The sequence below is a fragment of the Schistocerca gregaria genome, unplaced genomic scaffold (assembly GCF_023897955.1).
Source record: "Schistocerca gregaria isolate iqSchGreg1 unplaced genomic scaffold, iqSchGreg1.2 ptg000378l, whole genome shotgun sequence".
In the NCBI taxonomy this organism is placed as follows: domain Eukaryota; kingdom Metazoa; phylum Arthropoda; class Insecta; order Orthoptera; family Acrididae; genus Schistocerca; species Schistocerca gregaria.
The window spans coordinates 18,749,655-18,759,874 of record NW_026061824.1 but is presented as its reverse complement, the minus strand read 5'-3'; positions in this window follow the sequence as shown (position 1 = coordinate 18,759,874).

Genomic DNA, 10,220 nt, shown 5'->3' with positions numbered 1-10,220 from the left:
CTGCAGAGTTGCACGGGAGAATGTGAGAAGTGTTCATATGTAGTAAAAACCTGAGAAATCCGTCCGTTTTCGTCATTTGTTATGGAATCGACTTAAAGCCAGAATGTCACACTGGCCGCTCTTCTATCTGAAACGGTTGTACTTATCGACTGCAAAGCTATGTCGCGTGCTGCGGTATGCGGAGACACTAAAAGCACCATAGTAGAACACAGACGAAGGTTCTAAGTTGATGTAATAGCCAGTAAGAAGTAGTACAATTCAAGTTTTAGGTATCGATTATTGACTTTTTAGCTGGCTTTGGTTCCTTGGACATGAGCTAGGACCTTAAGATTCTGCATGAAAGGAGGCCTAGCTGCAGAGTTGCACGGGAGAATGTGAAAACTGTTCATATGTAGTAAAAACCTGAGAAATCGGTCCGTTTTCGTCATTTGTTATCGACTCGACTTAAAGCCAGATCATCACATTGGCCGCTCTTCTCTCTGAAACGGTCCTAATAATCCTCTGCAAAGCTATGTCTCGTGCTCCGGTATACGGAGACACTAAAAGCACCATAGTAGAAAACAGATGAAGCTTCTAAGTTGATGTAATAGCCAGTAAGATATAGTACAATTCAAGTTTTAGGTTTCGATTATTGACTTTTTAGCTGGCTTTGGTGCCTTGGACATGAGCTAGGACCTTAAGATTCTGCATGAAAGGAGGACTAGCAGCCGAGTTGCACGGGAGAATGTGGAATGTGTTCATATGTAGTTAAAACCTAGGAATCCGTCCGTTTTCGTCATTTGTTACCGAATCGACTTATAGCCAGATCGTCACATTGGCCGCTCTTCTCTCTGAAACGGTTGTACTTATCGTCAGCAAAGCTATGTCGCGTGCTGCGGTATGCGGAGACACTAAAAGCACCATAGTAGAACACAGATGAAGCTTCTAAGTTGATGTAATAGCCAGTAAGAAGTAGTACAATTCAAGTTTTAGGTATCGATTATTGACTTTTTAGGTGGCTTTCGTGCCTTGGACTTGAGCTAGGACCTTAAGATTCTGCATGAAAGGAGGACTAGCAGCTGAGTTGCACGGGAGAATGTGAAAAGTGTTCATATGCAGTAAAAACACGAAAAATCCGTTCGTTATCGTCATTTTTTTTCGAATCGACATAAGGCCAGATCGTCACACTGGCCGCTCTTCTCTCTGAAATGGTTGTACTTATCGTCTGCAAAGATATGACGTGTGCTGCGGTATGCGGAGACACTAAAAGCACCATAGTAGAACACAGATGAAGCTTCTAAGTTGATGTAATAGCCAGTAAGATATAGTACAATTCTAGTTTTAGGTATCGATTATTGACTTATTAGCTGCCTTCGGTGCCTTGGACATGAGCTAGGACCTTAAGATTCTGCATGAAGGGAGGACTAGCAGCCGCGTTGCACGGGAGAAAGTGAGAAGTGTTCATATGTAGTAAAAACCTGAGAAATCCGTCTGTTTTCGTCATTTGTTATCGAATCGACTTAAAGCCAGAATGTCACACTGGCCGCTCTTCTCTCTGAAACGGTTGTACTTCTCGTCTGCAAAGCTATGTCGCGTGCTGCGGTATGCGGAGACACTAAAAGCACCATAGTAGAATACAGATGAAGGTTCTAAGTTGATGTAATAGCCAGTAAGAAGTAGTACAATTCAAGTTTTATGTATCGATTATTGACTTTTTGGCTGGCTTTGGTTCCTTGGACATGAGCTAGGACCTTAAGATTCTGCATGAAAGGAGGCCTAGCTGCAGAGTTGCACGGGAGAATGTAAAAAGTGTTCATATGTAGTAAAAACCTGATAAATCCGTCCGTTTTCGTCATTTGTTATCGACTCGACTTAAAGCCAGATCATTATATTGGCCGCATTTATGTCTAAAACGGTTGTACTTATCGACTGCAAAGCTATGTCGCGTGCTGCGGTACGCGGGGACACTAAAAGCATCATAGTAGAACACAGATGAAGCTTCTAAGTTGATGTAATAGACAGTAAGAAGTAGTCCAATTCAAGTTTTAGGTATCGATTATTGACTTTATAGCTATCTTTGGTGCCTTGGACATGAGCTAGGACCTTAAGATTCTGCATAAAAGGAGGACTAGCAGCTGATTAGCACGGGAGAATGTGAAAAGTGTTCATATGTAGTAAAAACCTGAGAAATACGTCCGTTTTCGTTATTTGTTATCGACTCGACTTAAAGCCAGATCTTCACATTGGCCGCTCTTCTCTCTGAAACGGTTTTACTTATCGTCTGCAAAGCTATGACCTGTGCTGCGGTATGCGGAGACACTAAAACCACGATAGTAAAACACAGATGAAGCTTCTAAGTTGATGTAATAGCCAGTAAGATATAGTACAATTCAACTTTTAGGTTTCGATTATTGACTTTTTAGCTGGCTTTGGTGCCTTAGACATGAGCTAGGACCTTAAGATTCTGCATGAAAGGAGGACTAGCAGCTGAGTTGCACGGGAGAATGTGGAATGTGTTCATATGTAGTTAAAACCTAGGAATCCGTCCGTTTTCGTCATTTGTTACCGAATCGACTTAAAGCCAGATCGTCACGTTGGCCGCTCTTCTCTCTGAAATGGTTGTACTTATCGTCTGCAAAGCTATGTCGCGTGCTGCGGTATGCGGAGACACTAAAAGCACCATAGTAGAACACAGATGAAGCTTCTAAGTTGATGTAATAGCCAGTAAGAAGTAGTACAATTCAAGTTTTAGGTATCGATTATTGACTTTTTAGGTGGCTTTGGTGCCTTGGACTTGAGCTAGGACCTTAAGATTCTGCATGAAAGGAGGACTAGCAGCTGAGTTGCACGGGAGAATGTGAAAAGTGTTCATATGCAGTAAAAACACGTAAAATCCGTTCGTTATCGTCATTTTTTTTTCGAATCGACATAAGGCCAGATCGTCACATTGGCCGCTCTTCTCTCTGAAATGGTTGTACTTATCGTCTGCAAAGATATGACGTGTGCTGCGGTATGCGGAGACACTAAAAGCACCATAGTAGAACACAGATGAAGCTTCTAAGTTGATGTAATAGCCAGTAAGATATAGTACAATTCTAGTTTTAGGTATCGATTATTGACTTATTAGCTGGCTTCGGTGCCTTGGACATGAGCTAGTGTGGGGCGGCGAAGAAGTTGTCGAATGAGTTGTTTGAATGTTCATTTCACGTAACAGACTATTGCCGATGCAACATATGTGGGACGGCGAAGAAGTCGTTGTTTAATGTTGAATGAAAGTTGAACATTGCCACCTTAAATCACGCGAGCCTGGCAACTAATTTGGTGGCCAGTCAGAAAGCGAAGGGAAACTTACTGGCCTTAGTTCCCAGTCTGCACGGCCACATTCCTGTACAGCCCAGCTAAACGAAAAATATCCATAGTTTTTCACGGGATTAGGGCTGCTTCAATAAAATTTAAAGTTCCAAACAAGATTTTATTATCTTAAAGGCTCACACAAATTACTCGAAACTTCTGAAAATGCTAAAGACATTAAATATTGTTAATTCAGCCAATCGTTTAATAGTTCAGAGGCGACTTCTACAGCAAGTTCCTCCCGAATAGTTCATTACTCTAACTAACGGTGCTCTATTAATAGTTCGCAATAATGTTAAAAAAAAATTAATGCTCGCCTTAAAAGTGGAGTTAGTCACCACTTGCCACGCGGAATTATACTTCACACGGACGGCACAATAACAGTTTGTTACCGAAGTCTAAACGATCCAGGACGGTGTACAGTCCTCGCGATTTTCAATGTCCGTTTACATTGCTAAGTACGCGCATGTCACAGCCCGCTATGACGTCACCCGAGGCGAGGCGCGATCGGACGTTAAGCTCGCGTGGACTAGGCGTTGGTCTAATGCGGAGTGAGCTTACTACTGCCTCTGCCGCTCTTTTTATATAGCTCCGGCGCGTACCGCCAAGAGAGCATCTGTTCTTTCCGTTACTATGCAGATGCCTGCAGCCTCCAAATGATCGCTATCTCAGGCACATAATCTTAAATATCACATTTAATAATAGCTTTACAAACTTCTCAATTTTTGTATACATACATCTGAGCAGTACAGAAGCACGTAGAAAATCTCAGCCCGCTAAAATTAAAACTTTACTCTCTAGAATTTTTACAATGGAACTAACGGTAGATTGTTACCTCTGAACCATAGCTTTATCAAGACTTGTATCAGCTGTTAATTATGCTACAAGACTAAAACTTGGTGTAGCTTTGTTAATTGTCCTATCTGATCATTGGTCTTAAAGAATTTGTTTTATCATTAAAATTTAAAGTACTTAATCTATAATGCTTATGTACATTTTACTCACAAAAGTAGTTTTTACTAAATTACTAAAAAACTAGAAGAGGTAACTGATTGTGGTATTTCCATTATTATTATTAGGGTGAACTGAAGCATCCTACCAATTTTCAATATTGTAGCTCTATTATTTCGCGCCTCTGATTTTTCCGAAAAACGCGGATTCTGGAGTCAATTTTAGTTTTATGGTTTTGGAAACCAGCACCACTCATGAATGACTTCTTACTGCACCTTCTCACCAAATTTTGGCTTCCTAGCGTCATTATTTAGCGCCTCCTATTTTTCTTTCAAAACGTGAATTTTACGTAAACTACTAATTTTATAACATTAAGATTTGTTACCTGAAACATTATTACATAGAACTATACTTTAACAAAGTTTTACACACAAAACTTTTATGTTAAATGTGGTGCAATACTATATGCAGGCGCGTTACGATGACGTGACGCTACTAGCAGTGAACTAGGGTAAGTCCCGTGCACTCGCACATGATACAGCGCTTGCTTTGCTTCATCACCCCCTTTTTAATTTTCGTGAAAATCTATTTTTGAACAAAATTAAATTTCTAAAAGAACAAACAAGCGATGAATTACTTTAGTATACCTCTTTCAACTTAAGTTGCTTCTTCTTAGGAAATTCCTTATTACTACATACACAAAATAACCATACTCATATACACATAGAAAACCTAGTACAGAAGACATTCACAAATTATTTACATACATTTACATGGAAATATAAATTTTTCAATGGTTACAAAATAGTTATTTTTTTTTAAATCAGTCTCTTCCTGAAAACGAAAATACACACGACTTTTATCACTGCAACGCACTCACATTTTTCTTTTACTATAATACTCGGCACTGTGGTGGGTGTCCTATTGTAACACTCATTTAATTTCACTGATTGACAAAATTGTGGGAGGAAATTGTATTCACTGTGGTTTGCGTCTCTACTTCCAAGCTCCCTACCGCTTGTTGTCAGTCATTCATGCAGCCTGCATGTCCCTGAGAAACAGACAATACAGTCTAAGTTTCTGTTTTCAACTTATATCTAAGGTAGGACAAAGTACATTTTATAGTTTATATTCTGGCATTATTTTACTAATTGTGAAGTTGTCAGAAAGACATTTAGCACTAAGTCGTATCTGATACAATAGCTCCTACTTTCTTCTTTCATAAATAATCTTTTAGGTTCCTAAATAGTGAAAATTCTTTTAGCAAATTAATATATTAAGATCTTGCTTCAACTTAGAAAATTGAGTAACCTTTTAGTTTTAATGTACTCTGGCTTAATTATCGTATGGATTAGTTCATCAAAGAAGTCATTTGCTGACCAGCACTTTGCTTTATTGTATGAATTACTAAAGAAATTAGTTATTTTCAGTATACCGATTCCAAATTTCTGCATTTTCCAATATTTGTGTGTTTCTGTTGTCTGTTTAACTATTTATTTGCCTCAAGCAAGATTTAGCGTTTTTCACCATTTCACGAGACGTGAGGGAATTATTCTTTAATCCTACATCATTTACTTCAATTTACTTACTTCACTTCTTCACCTATTCATTTTCTCCCTTTTCTTCCAGATTCAAAATACTTCATTTCTCCCTTTTCCTTTTGTCAGCCTATTGACGTCCTGTTTCTATATATTTGGTGCGATCCTCACACCACTTCCACACATCTCCATTTATTTAATTCTAAAACGCCATTGCTTGCCTCTATGAGCATTACCTTCTTACGCTGTTTTCCTTCAGACAACCTTATTTCTAGCAACATACTACCTTCTGCATAATCTCAGGGATTATTCATATTCATACCGTACTTCGTATACTGCAAAGTGTCTCTCTTAGTTGTATTTTCTAACCCTTTACAATTACATGAAATATTTTAATTTATTTATTTTAGCCATGTTTGCCTCTTATTGGTACTCAGACTTTTGTTTTGCCATTCACTAGGTAGATCCTTACTAAGAATACTTAAAACCTAATAGCATACATACAACATGAAGACATATGTGATTCTTACCTGTTATGATAGACCAGAAGAAGGGAATGAAACTTGAAAAGGAAATAAAGTTTCACCCAGCTGGGACTGCACGGTACGCCAAACCGTGTATCCGCCAAAGAGTGGCAGACTCCCTACAGTAATTAATTACTGTTAATTTTAAATTCCTTTAGGATGTGTCTCTCTTCAACCTTAGCACTTTCCTCATTCTCACTGAAAACCAAATTTTCCTGCAAGTATCCTTTATTCTTTATTACTCTAATAGGCAGTTCCCAAGTTTCATTACTACCGCCTATATGACTTCCTATAAAAGACTCTCTTATCACTTTAGAGTCAGGTAAAGTTAAAATTAAGTTGTTCTGATCAAAATTGATCTTTCCCTGGTACTTTGATAAGAAATCAGTACCAATCAACATATCAACACTTAAGCCTAGCACAATCAAACAAGGATGATCTATTACTACGTCATTTATACCAATGGGTATCAAAGCTTCGTGTTGAACTGGTCTAGAGACTTTTCCAGTAGCGCCTATAATCTTTAAGCCACTTACTTTCATAACTGTTAACTTCTCTTTATTGGGTATGGTGTCAAAAAATGTTTGTGATAAAGCACTTGCTTCACTGCCACTGTCAAGCAGACAACGCACAGTGACTCCTGATATGTTTACTTTGATAACAGGGTGAGTTATTTTACATTGAACAGGTTGCTCACACACCTCGTCTAATAAATCTCGTTCTATGTTCTTCGAGCTAAAGTAATTCTGATCAGTTGCAATTACATTTACATTTACATCCTGGGGCTCATCATGCTCTATAATCTTAGCTGCTTTCTCTAATCTGTCCACTAACTTTAAATCGAAGCATCTGACGACTTTTTCTACTTTTGTTTGCTGCACATCAGCCAAACTATCCTCTACCTCTGAGCAACTGCGTCCCTGCGCAATATTGCTGTTCATAAGAATGTCGTCACCTTCAACCATTTGTGGCACGTTTACACAGCTACAAGATTCTTTCACCTCGTTACTATTTCTACCCCCTTCATTCATCATTTCCTCCTCTCTAAAGTTTTGCAGTACTGATTCTACTTCTGCTACTTCTACTTCAGCATTTAGATTGCCATTTTCATCGAAGATGTAAGCTTTTACTTCATCATTATTCCCATCAGACTCAAACCCATTATCTATTTCTTCCCCATTATCTACCTTGAGTTCCTGTTCTTCCTTGACCCATTTTTCTAGTGTATCCAAAATACTATCCACTATTTTGTGAGAGTGGCTTAACACATCACTGGTATTATCTGTATTTATTTCGTCATCCATGTTGTCTGTCTGTGTATGTTGGCTGATTGTCTGTGTTTCCGTTACTGGCTGTGTTACTGTTACCGCCTGGTGAGCGCCAGTTTCCTCATAGACGGGATTTAGTTTCCCACACGCGGCCTGTTATGTTCATCTGTGACACCACTAGATATAGTAGCATCATGACTCCCTTCTTGTCTTAATGGCATAGTATTTACTTCTCCACTTTCGTCATAGTAGTTGTTACGAAAGCGTGGTGAGTATCTACCCCCTCTTCCTCTGCCACGGCTTTGGTTTCGATAGTTTGTTTTGGTGTGCCTAACTTCCATATTTCTAACGTTCACGTTTCCATTATTTTGTACGTGATTGTTAGAAGATTTGTTATTCTGCTGCACCTGCTCCTCAGCAGCAGCTACTCTTTCCACTCTTTCCAGATATTCAATAAAGTTGCCTATATTATCTCTAGCGGCGGAAATGATCCTCTTCTGCCAGTACCACGGCAGCTTACCTTCTAAACCCATAATGATCATATCTGGCTTCATCTTTTCTGTCAAATGTGACAGTCTTGAAACCCACTTCCTAGCGAAATCCTTTACTGATTCACGCCCTGGGAAAAACTTCTTACCACTCCAGAATTCCCTTAACACATCATTTTGTATGTTATGTGACCAGTATTCGTTGAGAAATGCAGACTTAAATTCAGATAAAGTTTTACATTTGATCATTACATCCGCTGACCATCGCAAAGCATCACCTGACAAATGACTTCTTATAAATGAAATTTTTTCTCTTTCTGACCAAGTGTTGGGGAGAACATCCTCAAAGTCATTCCAAAATTCAAGAGGGTGAATGTACTTATCAGGATCAAAGCGCAAAAACTGTCGACACCCTATAAAAGCGGCGTCAACTGAAGTCACATGCTGTACAGTAGAATGACTAGAATTAACAGAGGTTACTCTATTTTCTAGGTTAGCAATGTTAGTATTTAATTCCTCTACTTGTGACTCTACTGCTTCTATCCTGGCAGAACATCTTTGTTCCACTGCACCACGAATTTCGGTACAGGTTTCTTTTACTTTCTCAATGTTTTTCTTACAAGTATCTACTTTAATTTGTACCTCTTTAACTTTGTCAGAGCAAAGTTTGGACTCGTTGCTCAATCTTTCGGACAACCTCACTTCCAAAAGTTCATTTGCCTCTTGATATTTTTTTTGAATTTGACCTATTTCACATTTGAAAGTACTATGCATTTTAGTTAACTGTTGCCCTACTTTTTCTTGAATGTCATGATGAATAGCATCTATCTTATAATTCAAACTATTCCATTTTGATTGCAGTTCTTCTTTTAGTTCTTTATTACTATCCTCAATTTTAGCCTCAATTTTATTCTCCAACTCTTTATTACTATTTTCAATTTTAGCCTCAATTTTATTTTGGTTTGATTCGAGTTTGGCAAACAGTATTTGCATCCAATCCGGAGCTTCTACCTTGATACTTTGTATCTCCTGACTTGACTGAGCTGGAGATATATTGAGCTCAGTTTCACTACCTGACAAAGTTAGCAACTCTACTGGCTCCCTTTTGACTTCTATTTCACTTATTGATTGCATCCCTGCACTCTCATTTAAATTAAAGTCATAATTTACTGGTGACAAATTACGTTCTAGTTCAATATTTGAGGGATTAATGGAACCATCCTCATTAAACTCAATTCCTGATCCTGAGGATTCTTGGTCAGAGACCGGTTACCTTCTGAAATGTACACTACTTTCCATATCTTTTAGTTTGTTAGCAGCAGTTAATAAATATTTTAAAAGTCTTTGACTTAACTTAAATGCTTGATTTCGACGAATGATGTCGTCGCGGTGTACCAGCAATCGTGATGCGACGCGTCGCGACGTATTGAAGGCAGCAGCAGCAGCTGTTGCGTCGAGTACCGCCACAGGAATCGCCTACTGCAATAGCTCCAGGGGGGCAGCAAGGCACCGTTGACCGTTCGGCGCAGCCGGCAGCTGTCTCGCAGATCAGCGCAGCTCCGCGATGACGCACCGTCTTCCTTTAGTCTCAGCGCCGTCGGCAGCCGCGATCCAGCATCGTCGCCTTCCTCACCATCGTCACTAACCAACGTACAGCGGTAGACACTTATTGTTTATACACTACACCCGCCTTTACTGGTAACACTGTTCCCACACTAGTTCAATTCAGTGTCCTGTTATTGCCTACCGAGTTCGTTAATTTATACCAATCGCTTTCACACATCGAGCACTTTTATTTGCTTTTAATTCAGTTTTCCCGGCCGATAAGCACCATATGTGGGGCGGCGAAGAAGTTGTCGAATGAGTTGTTTGAATGTTCATTTCACGTAACAGACTATTGCCGATGCAACATATGTGGGACGGCGAAGAAGTCGTTGTTTAATGTTGAATGAAAGTTGAACATTGCCACCTTAAATCACGCGAGCCTGGCAACTAATTTGGTGGCCAGTCAGAAAGCGAAGGGAAACTTACTGGCCTTAGTTCCCAGTCTGCACGGCCACATTCCTGTACAGCCCAGCTAAACGAAAAATATCCATAGTTTTTCACGGGATTAGGGCTGCT